The sequence below is a fragment of the Polypterus senegalus genome, chromosome 9 (genome assembly GCF_016835505.1).
Source record: "Polypterus senegalus isolate Bchr_013 chromosome 9, ASM1683550v1, whole genome shotgun sequence".
Taxonomy (NCBI): domain Eukaryota; kingdom Metazoa; phylum Chordata; class Cladistia; order Polypteriformes; family Polypteridae; genus Polypterus; species Polypterus senegalus.
The window spans coordinates 138,578,973-138,596,163 of NC_053162.1; the positions used below are offsets into that span (position 1 = coordinate 138,578,973).

A 17,191-nucleotide genomic window follows, 5' to 3' on the forward strand; every position below is an offset into this window, starting at 1 on the left:
ATGAACATTGGTTAGCCTTGTTGCCCCACTGTTTAACTTGAACTCAAATCCCTACACCTGCACTGTCTATGTGGAGTCAGCATGACCACAAATGGGTTTTCCTCTAGACCCTCTGGTTTTTGGCCCAAACATGTGCAAGATAGGTGGAAAGGTGACTGTAAAGCAGCCTCTCTTGATTCTATATGTGTGTATGCAAAGGCACCCTGTTCAGAATTGGTTCCTGCAGCTCGGACTCCCATGACACTGAATTGAATTAAACTGGATGAACAATGGATGGTTGGATAGTCATCAATATACTTTAGTATCCAACAACCTGATCCATCTAGAACAACACTATTAGTATGTTTTAAAATGCAGGTAAAAGTTAAAGTGGAAGAAGCCACATGGTTGGAAGATGATATCTAAAGCTTGAGATGAAAGCCCATCACAGATTGTTTGAAGAGTGTTCTGGGATGACAGAGAAGAGGCAAAGGCAATTTAAAGACTTGCCTCCAGTCTTTGAAGACATTTAACACTACAAGTTGGCTTACTCCCAGATGGACAATAATTACTTTGAATGAACTGAAAGCTAAATGTTCTTGCGGTGTCATCATATTGAGTAGCATAGAGAGCTGCTGACATAGTGAGAAAACTGAAAACAAAAATTTTAAAGAAGGTGTATCAACTGAAAGGCTTAAGGCAGCTCTCAATTAATGTTCTAGTCAAGTGTATATCCTGTAGGTGACAGAAAGAAACTGATGAGAAAAGACAGATGAGCTGGCAGTTGAAGAATTTTAAAACACATACTGTATTTAAGTGATAATTGATGACAAATTTTTAATGGCCTGAAGAGAAGCCTGAGAAGCAAGGTGAAAAGAAGAAAAGATGTCTCTAAATTACATGTATGTAAAATAAAAATGACATTGGTCAATATAATGGTAAAAAATTTTCAAACATGTAAGATTATACAAATCCGGTGTTTAGCAGTGAATGCTGCAGTTTATCCATTTTTCCTATAATCCTTTCATACAAATATATATTTACTTTTTAAAACGTTATACTATATGAATTGTCAACATGCAAGGGACATTTTCAATTTATCCATTCATTAGCTTTCTTACTATTCCTACATATTAAATATAGGGTCAATAGGTAGCATCGTGTATACAGTGTGTGAGGTTTCTTAACTCTGTTGGGACCCCCTCCAACAGGACGACAAGACGAAGTGCAATTGCTGCATCTGTGGAAGGCTGCCTGTCCTTTGTGGAGGCAACCGCAGGTTCGCAGCATAACACCATGGAAGCATCTCCGAGCTGATTGCAGTCGAGCTATAAGCACCTGTGGTCAATGGGTGATGCAAGGAACATTATAAATGCAGGGAACAGTATTACTAGGCCACTATCTAGTCCCTGACCCAGCCTGTTTTCTATTTCTGTGTATAGGAGAGTGGTATATGCGACTACAATAAATAAATGTACGGTTCCTGTTTCAAGTTGAGTAAAGCTGGCTTTGCTAAACACTCAGCCTCGTGTTTTGGGGTGCAAAACAGAAACTCACGCATCACATGGTACCAGGAGTGGGGTCTTGCACCAATGGAACCAAAAGAGGCATATGATATCCTGTTACCAGAGGAGCAAAATGAGGCTCCTGTGTGTGCCCCAGTCTTCATGCTCCCCATATATGTGCTGGTGAAGATGGCTCCCTCGGACAACCAAGATAGTTTCCTTTTCTGCTTCGTGCCCACAGCAACATCGATTCTCTGGGACAGGGGAGCCTGGGCAGCTTTCACGACCCTGTTTTTAACCAGGGTAGCTCTACAGATCATGCAAAACCTTGCTCCTGAAAGACTCGATGATTATGACTTCCTGAAGCAGCCAATCCTCCTTCATACGGCGGTGAGACCTGTGATCAAGGGGTTCCAGCTTCGTCTGTGGTATATTTATCTGGACCACCCTATATGAGAACAGATTCAAGACTTATTACTCCTGATTTATAGCTGAATCCATGGAGACACATTTGAGCATATTGTGGAGAAGCTCGCTATTGATGTAGTCCTGTCAGGGATAGATGAGAGAATTTGTGAAGAAATGCCTCAGAACAATGTCCACTTGCTGTTAGATCTGACTCACGGAATGGAGGGTGCACAGGCTTGACCCCGACTTTGATCCAGCCAGCACAGACTTCTAGAGTCGCCGGCACCACAAATGGAAGACGCCATCATGGGAACACCATATTGCTGACTGAACACAGCTGCTTTCGCTGTGATCAACCAGGACATCTGGCTCAGGAGTGACATCTCCCTTGCGCAAACCATGACCATCGGTCTGGCCCAGGTATGTGGCTCGCAAGTGTCCCCCAAGATGTCCCCCAAGATGTTAAAGGAGGACAATTTTAAGGTCTCTATTACATTGGATGGGCGGGAAGTCTTGGCACTGTTTGACTCTAGTAGTGACCTCTGTGTAGTCCATCGTAACTCACTTCGGCAGACCCCTTATAAAACCACAGAGCAACTGCACATCCGCTGCATCCATTGGGACATTAAAACATATGAGATTATATTACTCCCTCTGAAATTTAAAGGGAAGAATTTTAAGGTTTGGGCTGCCATATCAGACACCTCACCCTGGCCACTCTTAATAGGTAAGAGTAATGCCCTCTTCACACAGGCCTTGGCCACCTGCAGAGTGCCTCCCCCTGCAATGAATAGAGTGGATAGAGAGGGGCTTGCCACTGATAATGACAGTTAAGGAAATGGGTTTGAAATTGAGCCAGAGTTGTCCAGTGAGGTGGGGGACAAATCCTCAAGTGAAGACCCAGGACAGCTGTCAGACTTTTCCATGCCATCGCTCGCACCAACAGCCTCCCCAGACTGATCACCCAGTACATACCCAGAAGAAAAAGATTTAGCAGTGGGAGGTGAGGGTGGTGCTGCATCGGAAAAAGGGGAAGCAGCGGCTGCCATTGAAACAGAGTTTGCTCGCCAGCAAAGAGCTGATAGCACCTTGGACTTTGCATTCAAACAAGCCCATGTCGCAAATGACCCTTACTATTGGGAGAGAGAGGACCCGAACTTTAGAACACCACATTTTTAAATTAAGGATGGTTTTCTGTATCGGCCGATTTCTGATTGCATAGGCGATGAGCATATCGAGCAACTGGTGGTGCCAAGTGGACATAGGGAGAAAGTTATAAAAATTGCTCACAGTCACATTTTTTGTTACCTTGGTATAAAAAAGACAAGAGAACGCATTTTGAAACGCTTTTATTGGGTTAATATGGGCCAGGATGTGGAGCAATCCTGTAAGACCTATCCTGACTGTCAAATAGTTTCCGTTCACAGACCCGCCAGGGCAGCCCTTGTACCAATGCCTTTTTTAGATGTTCCCTTTGAGAGGGTGGGATTAGATATTGTTGGCCCGCTTCCCAAAAGTAAAAGAGGCTTTTAGTATATGCTCATGTTAGGCTTTTCGCTGCAAGAGCAGATTGCCAGATTGCCCTCTATTGCAGTGAAACACCAGCAGTGTGAGCAGGAGGCACACAAACGTAATTATTACAAGATGAGTAAACTCTGCGAGTTTAAGAATTGGGATCGTGCGCTGGTGTTGATTCCATCCAATTCAAATAAATTTCGGGCTGAATGGCAAGGGCTTCCTGTAATAGAAGAGTGTATGTCCCCAGTGAATTATAATGTCAAGATTCCGGGGCGATGGAAACCAGTACAGATTTTATATGTTAACCTTTTAGAGGAGTGGCACAACAACCATGAAGTTCATCTCACATCCACAGTGGTTCCCCAGACTGAAAATGCTATTGGGGAAGATTTAACTGACATGCAGAAAGCGGAATTCTTTCACTGATCAAGGGGAACTCTGATGTCTTTTCACCCAAGCCTGGCCAGACAGACATTGCAGAACACAATATTGTAACTCCACCCAGTGTTACTGTACAGGTGCGACTGTGCAGCCTACCAGAGGCAATGAGGAAGGTGATACATGATGAAGTCCAGCAGATGCTCCAGTTGGAGGTAATTGGCATTTGAATAAGATTTCTAAGTTTGACCTGTACCCGATGCCGCGTGTGGATGAGCTGTTGGAGAAGCTCAGGCAGGCCTTAAATATTTCCACCCTAGATCTCACAAAGGGTTACTTGCAGGTTCCCTTGGAGGCATCCAGTCCATTCTGGACAGGCTGGCTGAGTTTACGGCTCTCCCTTTTGATCTCCATGATGCACCATTGATCTTTCAGTGGATGATGGACCAGATCCTGCATCCCCATTCTGCATAAGTGGGTGCCTATTTTGACGATATTGCCATTTTCAGTAATGAGTGGGAAGCTCATCTTGTCCATCTTGTGTTGCTTGACAGTTTGCTGCTGGTGGGGTTGATGGCTAACCCTAAGAAGTGAAGACTGGGTATGTCAGAAACCAATTATCTGGGATATTCCATGAGGAAGGGTTTGCGTAAGCCTCAAACGGATAAGGTGGGGGAGGTGCTTGCATATTCATGTCCGAAAACACAGAGGCAGGTTCATGCATTCCTCAGGCTTGTGTGATACTACAGGCAGTTCATTCTCAACTTTATGCATGAGGCTGTCCCCTCACTGACTTGACAAAAGGTAGAAAGAATCGTAGTGTTGCCTGGACCAATGCCTGTGACAGAGCCTTCTTGGACCTAAAAGCCACTTTATCCTTTTATCCTTTTTCCCAGGTCTACGCAAATCCGAACGTTTTGAAGGAATTTATTCTGCAGACAGATGCAAGCGCTTTTGGTTTAGGAGCAGTACTCTCGCAACACTTTGAGGGGGAAGAACACCCCATCACGTTTCTCAGCAGAAAACTGCTACCCAGGGAGCGTAATTACTCGACCATCGAAAAAGAGTGTTTAGTGATTGAGTGGGCAGTGGAGGCCCTCTGCTACTACCTCTGGGAATGCCGGTTTATCCTGGTGACTGACCACACCCCGCTACAGTGGCTATACAAGCAGAAGGATAGGTGGTCCATTAGTTTGCAGGCGTTTGCTTTTGATGTTTGCCACCATCCCAGAGCTGCACACACCAATGCTGATGTTCTCTGCCACCTGTTTGAGCCCATCTTGGACAGTCGACTTGACACACCGGTGTGGACAAAGCTAAGACGGGGGATGTGAGGTTTCTGAACGATCTTGGGACTCTCCTCAACAGGATGACATGCCGAAGCGCGATTGCTGCCTCTGTCAAAGGCTTCCTGTCTGTCGCTGAGGCAACTGCAGGTTAGCAGGACTGCAGCATAACATTGTGGAAGCAACTTTGAGCCGATCGCGGTCGTGTTATAAGTGCCTGTCATCAAAGGGTGATGCAAGGAACCATATTATGATGCAGGAAACAGTATTACTTGGCCACTATCCTGGCTCCGACCCTGACCCGGCCAGGAGAGTGGTAGATCCCACTACAATAAACAACCATGCTGTTCCTGTTTCAAGTTGAATAAAGCTGGTTTTGTTAAAGTGCTGAGACTCAGCCTCGTGTTTCAGGGAGCAAGACAGTAACTCACGTGTCACAAGTACCTTACTATAAATATCAGAATTTCAAAGTATGCCAAGTGTTTCTAACTGTGTTAATTGCTAATTAATATAATCACAGCAGGGATCTTTAAAGTAGGTTATTGCTCCATTCGGTTGCTTATTTATAAGACAATTCTTGCCAAGAAAAGATTTATTTAATTTTATAAGCTTTAAGTGTTTACATTCTGCTATGTCACAATTATTGCTTAAGCAATAAGTGCTTCAGCAACCATAACTGACTTCTCATTAAGAACTTTACTGGGACAAAAACTGCAGCCACTGGTGTCCTAAAGGACTGACTTTTCAAACCCTTTTATCTGCAGCATAAATACTCAGTTTTGAGATGAGAACTCTTATTGTTTTTTGGTTTGTAGATTTAGAAAATAGTACTATTCCTTATTTAGTTTATTTACACCTGGAGCCCAGAGGGGTAAAGTCATAGAGGAAACATTACTGACAGCATTGTGGTTTAAAGTCCAGTGCCTTAGAATTTATACCATGCTTTTTGGCTCCCTTCAGATTATTGCACATTTTGGAGATAAAAATGAAGCTTACATCCCACGCACCACCAGGAAGTACACTTTCTTAATCCAGACTAGTATAAAATAATTTATTTGCTGTTTGTTGGTGATTCAAACAAAATTGTCAGTAGAAATTCCATGTGGAAATTATTTCAGAATACTTAACTAAATCGTTTACTATTGAAGAACACAAATCAACACTAACATATTATTCTTCTGTACCTTGGCAATGCTTGGAAAATGTACTTTACACTCAATTAAACATTATTGAATTGTATTACCCAAAACTGGGCACAGTTGCATAATCACTGGCAATGACATTTAAAACGCATTCACTGATATCACTCATTGTTACATTCTGTACAGTGTATCAGTATCAGCAGTGGAAGTACAAATACCTTGTCTTTGTTTAAGATGCCCTCTTTGCACAATGAAGCCAAAAAACGGCATTTTGCAAGATTTCAATTTCAGAAATGACCCATATTTTTCAACCTTTAATTATAAATGAAATTAAGTGTTAATAATTTAATTTTCTCATTGTTTCAGATCTCACAGTCTTTTTATCTTACAGGACCATCATTCATCCTATACAGAAAACAAAATTTCATGCAAGCACACTGGTAGTTAATCGATTATTAATTGCATTATTATAATAAATAGATAGATATTTGTCCTGAGTGGGAAATTTGGCTTTTTACAGAAAGTGGTTATTCATCAACAAAATTTGGAACTTTCAGAGGTAACTCATATTGCATTTTTAAGCATACGACCTATGAATCCTTCATATTCTGTTTATATTTCAAACAATTTGATAGCCATTTCAAATTGACCTCAGTGTAAGAATGTGTGTGACTGTATGCTCCTTATGGTGTACTGAATTTTCTTCTTTGTACATACTGCTGCTAGCAACTTTTTTTTGTTTTGAAATTTTAATTTTATTGCAATCATTCCATACAAATCAATCAATTTTTACAAAAAGTAGAATTAAGGACCAGTCGACCCCCACCCCTGAGAGAGAGAGCAAGGCAAACGGCGTAAAATTTAAGGCTTGTAAACATACCTAAATTAATAAGCCAATAGAGATGAATGGAGAAGACAAAGATATACAGAAATAATTGCTTCCTCTGCGCTTTAAGAGCTTATTTTAAAATATTATTTATTAGATCCTACCATGTTTTAAACAAAATCTGTACAGAACCTCTAACTGAGTATTTGATTTTTTCCAATCTCAAATAGTATAAAACATCGTTTTCCCACTGACTTAAAAGAGGAGAGTTTGGATTCTTCCAGTTTAGCAGAATAAGTCTGCATGCCAAAAGTGTAGTGAATGCAATCACAGTTTGTTTGTCCTTCTCCACTTTAAACCCATCTGGAAGAACCCCAAACACAGCAGTTAATGGGTTAGGAGGGATTGTGAGACCAAGGCTGTCTGAGAGGTAATTAAAAATTTTGATCCAAAATGATGTTAATTTGTTGCAGGCCCAGAACATGTGACCCAGTGAGGCTGGGACTTGATCGCAGCCTTCGCAGGTTGAATCATTTTGAAGAGTTTTAGTCGAGACAGATGTGCTCGATATATAATTTTGAGTTGAATAATTGTATTGTTTGCGCATATGGAGCTCGAGTGAATTCTCTGTATTGCTACTTTCCACTCCTTTTCTGATATATTAATTGAGAGATCTTTTTCCCAGTGTTCTCTTGGATCTTTGAAAGGGAGGGACTGTAAAATTAGTTTATATATTGTAGAGATGGAGTCTGAGTCCTTGAGATTGAGCAATATTTTTTCCATCATTGATGAGGGTGCAAGATAAGAAAACTTGGGAAGGTTCTTTTTAGCAAAGTTCCTAATTTGAAGATAGTGAAAGAAATGTGTAGCTGGAATGTTAAATTTGGAATGTAATTGTTCATAGGATGCAAAGACGTTGTCTATATAAAGATCTCTAAGCAAGTTAATCCCAAATGTTTTCCAGATATTAAAAACTTCATATGTTTGCGAAGGTTGAAAGAGGTGGTTCTCTTGCAGAGGTGCCACAGATAAAAGCTTCTCCATCTTAAAATTCTTTCTACATTGGTTCCATATTCTAAGTGAGTGAAGCACAATTGGGTTATTAGTATATTGCCAATAAATTGCATTTATTGGGGCACAGAGCAGGGAATATAAAGAAGTACTGCAGCATTTTACTTCTATTGCGGACCAAGCCTGTATATGTTCTATTTGTGTCCAAGTTTTTATAGCTTGTATATTTGCTGCCCAGTAATAAAATTGGAAGTTAGGTAGAGCCATACCACCTTCTGCCTTTTGTCTTTGTAGGGTCGTTCTTTGGATACGTGGATGTTTTGAGTTCCAAATAAATGAGGTTATTGTTGAATCTAATTGCTTAAAAAATGATTTATTGATGTATATTGGGATGTTTTGAAACAAAAAATGAGCTTAGGAAGAATATTCATCTTAACAGTGTTAATTCTTCCAGCTAGAGTGAGATGAAGGGTTGACCATCTATTCAAGTCTTGCTTAATTTTTTCCATGCAGATGGTGAAATTTTGTTGATAGAGAGCTTTATGTTTACTTGTGATGTTTACCTCGAGGTATTTAAACTGATCTGAAATGATAAAAGGTAGGGTATCTAATCTAATATTATATACTTGAGAATTCACTGGAAAGAGTACACTTTAATTCAGATTAATTCTGAGACCAGAGTTCTTTTGAAATTCTGTAAGTGCTGTTAAGACTGCAGGTACAGAATTTTGTGGGTCTGATATATACAGTACCATATCATCTGCATATAGAGAAATTTTCTGTTCCAGTCCTTCTCTGATAATCCCCTTTATCTGATCAGTATTTCGACAGTGTATTGCCAGTAGTTCAATGTGCTGCTAGCAACTTAAGAATTGGATTGGCTATACAGTGAATACTGAACCTAGATAATGTTTAACCAGTCTTTATCTTCAAGATTTGTAAAATAAGATTTGAAAGAAAGTCTTGTGGAAAACAGTGCAAATGCTGATTTCAAGTGTGTGTACAGTCACATTCCAAGAAAGCTTAGGGAAGTTTAGATAGTAGGAGGCAGTTAGATGATAATAATAACTAAGTAAATTGACACATCTCTTAGTTTCAAACACTGCAAAGGTCCCGGATTTTAGTTCTTTTAATTATGGCAGGGTATAGCTCAGAGGGTTTATAAGAATACTATTTATTTTAAGACTAACTGATGTATTAACTACAATATATAGAAATTTGGCAGCCTGCCCAAAAATATGCTAGTTATGTCTGCTTCATTGTTCTTTTTGTAATTAAAATAAGCATGTATTTTGTTCAGTATTTAATAAGCAAACATATTTTAGAGCATAGTCATTCAAAGACCCAGGCACATTATTCACTTGTATTTGCTTTAATATAATATGGTAAGCTTTTTTTATACCAGAAAATAAACTGTAAAAAGACCAGCAGACAAGGAATTATCTAAATAACATCAGCACAGTTCTTACCAGCAGAATAAACAGTTTTGATGTTTTTAAAATGACACAAAAAAATCTTAGTCTTTTAGAAAATGAAAATAATCATAATTTATTTTAATTTTAAAAATACTTCCAGTTAATAGATTTTTGGTAGTTTGCTAACAAAATGACTAAATATGCTAAAAATTTCATTAATGCCCTTCTGTAACCAAGATTGTTTTCAGATAATATCATTTTAAACAAAGTAACCATCAGCTCTGTTGCAAAGGGGTGTAAAGATGAACTCCCACAATATATAATTTTGTGCTAAGCTGTTATTTCAGAATTAGTGACTTCAGTAAGTACAGCCTAAAGGGACTGGCATGGAATGTCTCTTTACATGATTTACATTTACTTCGGCAACTATTTTTTTTCTCACTGTTTTGTGACAAGCGCAGAATGTCCCTTCTATTGTTATTGCATACATTTCTTTATCTTCATATTTCAAGTATGTCTAATTGCAAGCTTATAGACAAAATGCTTCTTTATAATTGCCTCAGATCCTTATAAAAATCATGAACAGAATAGACATGAACTTAAAGAAAGAAATCTTAAATAAACTATTACCTTAGTGACAATGTTGAACAGGTTTTGTAATAAAAGTGTCATTCAGTATCATAGTTTAAGCCAGCAGTTGTTTGGTTAAACACACCCTCTTTAAATCACCATGCAAACTGTGGTGGCCTCCATCTCTCTATTAGGATACAACAACATGTGAGTAGCACAAAGGTATTTACATTTAATTATATTTCATTATTTTTATTGCTTTTGTTAAACATTTGCAACCAGAAGGAAATTATGTTTTTGCTGACGTTTTGGCATAACTGCATATTGCCATCATGCATGTAAACGCCTGGCATTTAAACTTGGAAGGCAGTATTGAAACCTCTGGGATTTCCCTTTAATTTTGCATTAGCCCAACCAAATGTCAGTAAAATATGTACTAAAACTCTAAGCTTAACACATATGATTTATTAGCCTTTTACAATGAGTTTATGTACTGCAAAAAGCCGCATATTACTTATAATAGAAGGGCTTTCTAAGACCTGACATAAGTCAAACTATTTAGCAGATACGATACCTCAGAGGAGAGGAGCTTCTTTTATTGCATGTTGAACAATAATCCTAAATAAAGTAGTTGGAGGCCTTGGAATTGATCCTGATCATGTAGGAGTTGCTGGTGAGAAATTGAATCTTGCTAAATTTTAGGCTATGTTACTCGACTAAGTTTGGTAAAAAGATTTGCAAATTACTATTGAACATTTATTGAGCACCATAATATTCCTGATTGTCAGTTGTACAGGCTAATATACTTTTGAACTATTATGTAAAAGTTTTAAGCACAGGTAAAACAGTTCTGCAAAGTGAAGATGTTTTCCTAAATAAGTAACAGTAAACTAAATCAGTTTAATATTCAATTCAAATTCGGTTATTTTTTGTATAATGTTCAGCACTGAGTGCAGACTAAAAGTACTGCAATAAATTCACAAGTAAAATACAATTACAAACTTTACAAATTACAAATTGTAAATTAATGCATGTACATACAGATACACATTTGTTTAAATACACAATACAAAAGGAATTCCAAATTAATTAACATAACTAGCCACCAACCCTTCCTGGCATTCTACAGTATGAGAATTTTACAATACAATCTTTCCATTCTTTGATTCCAAGTCTCTTAATATTTTGTGTGATCACTCTATGCCTTTAAGGCTGTAATCAGTTCTCTTGTGTACTCTGCTGTAAACTTTCATAAGAAAATCAGTTGGTAGTTTACTGCACTGAATCTTGAAGAACTTGCCACAGTTCTTAAGCAGACTTTGTCTGTCTCACTTGATTCTGTCTCTCCACAAAATCTCAGACAATCTTGATGTAATTGAGATCAGTTCCCTTTAAAGACCATACCATGTGTTGCAGAACATTCTTGTTCTTCTTTTTAGCAAAGAAAGTTCTTAATGATTTTGATCATGTGTTTGTGGTCATTGTCCTGCTACAGAATGAACTTGGGACCAATCAGCTGCATCTCTGATTGGTACCATGTGATGGATGTGAATCTATCTGTACTTCTCAGCATTGAGGATTCCAATCTATACTAATAAAAGGCAAAGCCCTCACTCACTCACTCACTCACTCACTCACTCACTCACTCACTCACTCACTCACTCACTGACTCATCACTAATTCTCCAACTTCCCGTGTGGGTGGAAGGCTGAAATTTGGCAGGTTCATTCCTTACAGCTTCCTTACAAAAGTTGGGCAGGTTTCATTTCGAAATTCTACGAGTAATGGTCATAACTGGAAGCTGTTTTTCTCCATTTACTGTAATGGAGATGAGCTTGAATGCCGAGGGGGCAGAGTTTCGTGTGACATCATCACGCCTCCCATGTAATTACGCAGTACATAGAAAACCAGGAAGACCTCAAAAAAGCGCTGAAGAAAACATGCATTATATAATTGAGAAGGCAGCGAAACAATAAGAAGTGAGCGAGTGACATATACAACCATATTCATGAGTTCTGCTACTTCGGAAACAAAGCACGATGTAAACCTACACTTTAAATTAAGTTCATAGACAGGCTGCCGCTGGCGTTTGTAATTTAGTGCCTGCCCATATAAGGCCGTCCGTCAGCGGCAATACAATAGCAAACTCCCACTAAATATTCACGGGTTAAGGACTGTGCTTATGCAGAGGAAGATGAGATGGTCAGGGTGTTGTTTGGTACAAACTCAGCGAAACTGCGAGAGAAAGTTTTAAGTGCCAGGACTAAGGTAACATTAAATACAGCCATGGACATAGCACGAGATGGCACCAGCACAGCTGGGAACCGATGCATGTACACGAGCGGCTCACGTGAACTGGCGCAGTGCACAGATAAAAGCAACAGTTCCAAAGAGCTGAACAAAACCGAATTACACAATTGAAAAGGCAGCAAAAATATGAAGCGTCTGATAAGCATATTCATAAATCCAGCTACTGCGGAAACAAAGCACACGGTGGAAAAAGTCAATGTCCGCTAAAGGAAGACAGTGTAAAAAACGTGCATGCAGTGTGTCAGGTCTCAGATAAAGAAGAAGACGAGCTGTTTATTGATGCAGTAAGAAACGAATCGATGAATGAAACCTGTCATCTTTACAGCGATTGACAAACACGGAATGTAACTTGAACACAACACATCCTACAAATACGAACCTGATTGAAAGAAATAATGATAATCAAATCCTTGATGACAGCAACACTCAGTAACACTCACAAAACAAATACTGTATATTGACAGTCATGTTACGTTATTTTTAAAATGTTCCCTTTTCTTTTCTAGCTTTTTAACACACTACTTCTCGCTGCGATCGGGTATATATATATGTATATATATATCCCGATCTACATACTCGAATAATGGATACTTTATTAGCCATCAATGATTGTTTTGGTAAAGCCATACTCAGTGTATTCATTAGATGAGCGGTAAAAAGTAAGAGCGAGGGGAGGATGACTTATTGAGGCATGCAGGCTGTAGTGCGCGTCAACTCTATCTGAATTGCGCGATCACATTTAAAAAAATATATCTTTTCAAGTTCTATTTAGTCCATATGTGTCAAACTCAAGGGCGCGGGCCACATCCGCCCGGCATGTAATTATATCCGCCCGAGATCATTTTATATACTGTATTATTGTTATTAATGGCCGGGTATATGAAGCGCTGGTAACACAATAAACTACAGATCCCATAATGCAGCGCTTCAGCTGCCTTGCGACACTTACCGCGTTAATCAAGTCTAGCTTATGATGCTGCAAGTTATTGCGAAGCTAGCTCACACGATGCTGAAGAGAAAAGTTGATTCTGAAAATAGAGCCTTTAAAAACCGATGGGAGGCTGAGTATATGTTTACTGAACCCATGTGTCTCATTTGTGGAGCTAATGTGGCTGTAATTACAGAATTTAATCTAAGACGGCACTATGAGACAAAACATCAGGGTAACCTGAATGCAATGCAGAAGATACAGAAAGCAGAAGAATTAAATAAGAATCTGACACTTCAGCGGACGTTTTTACCCGTGCACAATCACAAAGTGATTTCAAGTGAAGCTGCTTTTATGGGAGACACAAATGCACCAGTGCAATTTGCCCCACTTTCCCTGTTGCCAAGTAATGTTAAACCAAGTCGTCACTACGGTGTTCCCAAATATGCACTTTGCTGATAAACTGAGTGCACTGAGTTTGCATGGCGCTTTGGTGGCTTTGAAGAACAAAAAAAGTCCGTCTACATGCGGCTCGAACCTTGTGCATGTTTGGTAGCACATATCTGTGTGAGAAGCTCTTCTCAGTGATAAAGACTAACAAAACAGCACACAGGAGTCGCCTCACTGATGAGCACCTGCAATCCATCCTGAGAATCTCCACAACACAGAACCTCACACCAAACAGAAACGAACTTGTTGCCAAAAAGATGCCAGGCGTCCAGCTCTAAAATGACATATGAGCAAAGACAACTGAATGATTTGATTTGTTATTGCTGAAAGGAACACATTTTATTTATATTTCTAGGTTTTGTTATGCAGCATGTTCATATTTGAATTTGTATAATTTTGACAGGATATATTTTTATGGAGAGCAAAATCTTTTGGGATATTTAAAATCTAAGTTTATTTTTTATATAAAATTACATAAGAGTAAAGAAATTTGAATGTTTGTTCTTTTAACGTTTACTTTATTTCTAACTTGTATAATTTAGACAGAATATATTTTTATGGAGAGCAAAATATTATAAGTTGTTTAAGGTTTGAGTTGATTTATTCACGAATAATATTCCTGTCTGTTTTTACCATTCCTACCAAAGATATTTCTGTCGACTAAATAAAAATTCCTTATATTTAAAATTTAAATAGAACTTGAACAAATCGATAGTTCATAATATCCACAGACTTGCACGTAAGAGCGGAGTCATCCGTTTTAACAAGCAGCGTATTGCACTGATCTGAAATAGCTGTGTGTGTATATATGTAGATATGTATGTATATGTATATATATGTTTATATATGTGTGTGTGTATGTATATATATATATATGTGTGTGTATGTATGTATGTGTGTATGTATATGTATGTGTATATATGTAGATATATATATGTATGTATATATGTGTATGTGTATATATGTGTATATGTATAGATATGTATATATATATGTTTATGTGTGTGTAAATATATATATATATATATATTTATATATATATATATATATATATATATGACAGCAACACTCATCACTCACAACAGTGACAAAACAATTACATTGACAATCATGTTACGTTATTTTCAAAATGTTTCCTTTTCTTTTCATTGCTTCTTTAACACACTACTTCTCCATGGCCTTGGTATTTTACTAGTATATATATATATATATATATATATATATATATATATATATATATATATATATATATATATATATATATATATATATGTATGTATGTATGTATGTATGTATGTATGTATGTGTGTGTGTGTGTATATATATGACAGCAGCAATCCAAGCTGTGAGAAAACAGTAAAAGGAGGCGTGTCAGGCGTGTGGTACATTTTCTGATGCAGCTAGGCGAAAACAACTTAGTGACGCTGCCACCAAATACACAAAACAATTACTTTGACAATCATGTTACATTATTTTTAAAATGTTTCCTTTTCTTTTCATAACTTCTTTAACACACTACTTCTCGCTGCTAAGCGGGTATTTTCTATATATATATATAGATAGATAGATATATATATATATATATATATATATAGATAGATATATATATATATATATATATATAGATAGATATGAGAACAACACTCATATCAATGACAAAACAATTACATTAACAATCATGTTACGTTATTTTTAAAATTTTTCCTTTTCTTTTTCGTACCTTCTTTAACACACTACTCTAACACACTACTTCTCCGCTGCGAAGCGCGGGTATTCTGCTAGTCTATATATATAATTCACTAAGGCAAGACAACCATGGAAAGCACACCGGAAGGGGCGTGGATTCACTAAGCCACCGACAAGTGAGACATCTATGATGCATGCAGGAAGGAGCCACGCCCACCAACTCGGACGCAACGACACAAAAAATGGCGTCATTTATATTCGTCTGTCGTAGAGGCCACATGCAGTGCAGGTCAGGTTAATGTCATGTGCATGTCATGCACCTCCGAGCTACGTTGAATGTTCATAGAGGCATGTTTCTCGTGGAGGTGAATCGCCATATGCAGCATGTGAAACGGTTTGCGAGGGGTATGCCATGGAATCCCTAAAACAATCCTTTACAACTGAGGTTAAAGCACAATGAAGTAAATAGTCTTTAAAAAATGAGTTTTCGATTACGACGCATGACCGTGTGCACCATAGCAAACTGTTTTACACGCTACATACAGCTATTTGCATCCGCGACAAACATGCATCTTCTTAGATGCTCCTGCAGGAACACGGAAGATGTTTCCCTGCCCACCAACACTCCTTTTTCACCGGCCGGCGTCTACCTCGCTCTCTAGGCATTCACACTGCCTGCCCATTTGCCCGGACTCAAAAACTCACCAACCACCCAGTTAGTCCCTTTGGTCTGTGGTAAGAGTCCACATGCACGTCTGAGCCACGCGGCGTTTGTTATGCCACGGGTTCACTATTGTGTTGTATTTTGCTCTCTCCAGAGTTCCATCTTTTCATTCACTTACTGTTGTATTCTCACACCAACCCGTTTTAGACATCCATGTCTTTCCAGAAGTGTTTAGCATTCAATAAATAATTATGCATGACATTGACCGTGTGTCTACCCAACGCAGAGAGGCATGGGTAAGCCATTGAACCTCATTCGGGCTGCAATTCGTGGAATTCCCACTAAGTTTGACTCATACGCTCCCACTCATTACGTCCCTACCCTTTGTACACACCCCCCTCCCACCTCGCTACTACCATGGTCGGGTGTCTTGGTGGATTATATATAGAAAAGCAACCAAAACCGAGGGCTGTCCCATGGGATCCTTAATATATTCCTTTACAACTGAGGTTAAAACACAATGAAGTAAGCAGTCTTTAAAAAACGACTTTTTGGTTACGACGCACAACCGCGTGCAACATAGCAAACTGTTTTACATGCTACATACAGCAATTCGCTTCCGCGACAAACATGTGTCTTCTTAGATGCTCCTGCACTTTGTTCACACCCCCCTCCCACATCGCTACTACCGTGGTCGGGTTGCTTGGTGGATTATATATAGAAAGGCAGCCAAAACCGCACAGAGCAATGAAAAGTGTAGAGATCCATCTTTTAATTCATTTTCTGTTGTATCCTCAAACCCTCCCTTTTTAGACAACTGTGTCTTTCCTGAAGTGTTCAACCATCAATAAATAATTATGCGGCGTTTGTTCTGCCGCGGGTTCACTATTGTGTTGTATTTTGCTCTCTCCAGAGTTCCATCTTTTCATTCGCTTACTGTTGTATTCTCACACCAACCCGTTTTAGACAACCGAGTCTTTCCAGAAGTGTTTAGGATTCAATAAATAATTATGCATGAGATTGAGCGTGTGTCTACCTGGCGCAGAGAGGCGTGGGTAAGCCGCTGCTCCCCATTCGGGCTGCAAACCGTGAATATCCATTAAGTGCGACTCATA

The 17,191-nt window shown here is 38.8% G+C and overlaps 1 protein-coding gene across 1 annotated transcript in view; it reads left to right on the plus strand.

Moving 5' to 3' along the window:
- The window catches only part of LOC120534916 (NF-kappa-B inhibitor delta-like), a 181,030-nt gene that overhangs the window by 93,244 nt on the left and 70,595 nt on the right, over nt 1–17,191 (plus strand). The window lies entirely within an intron of this gene.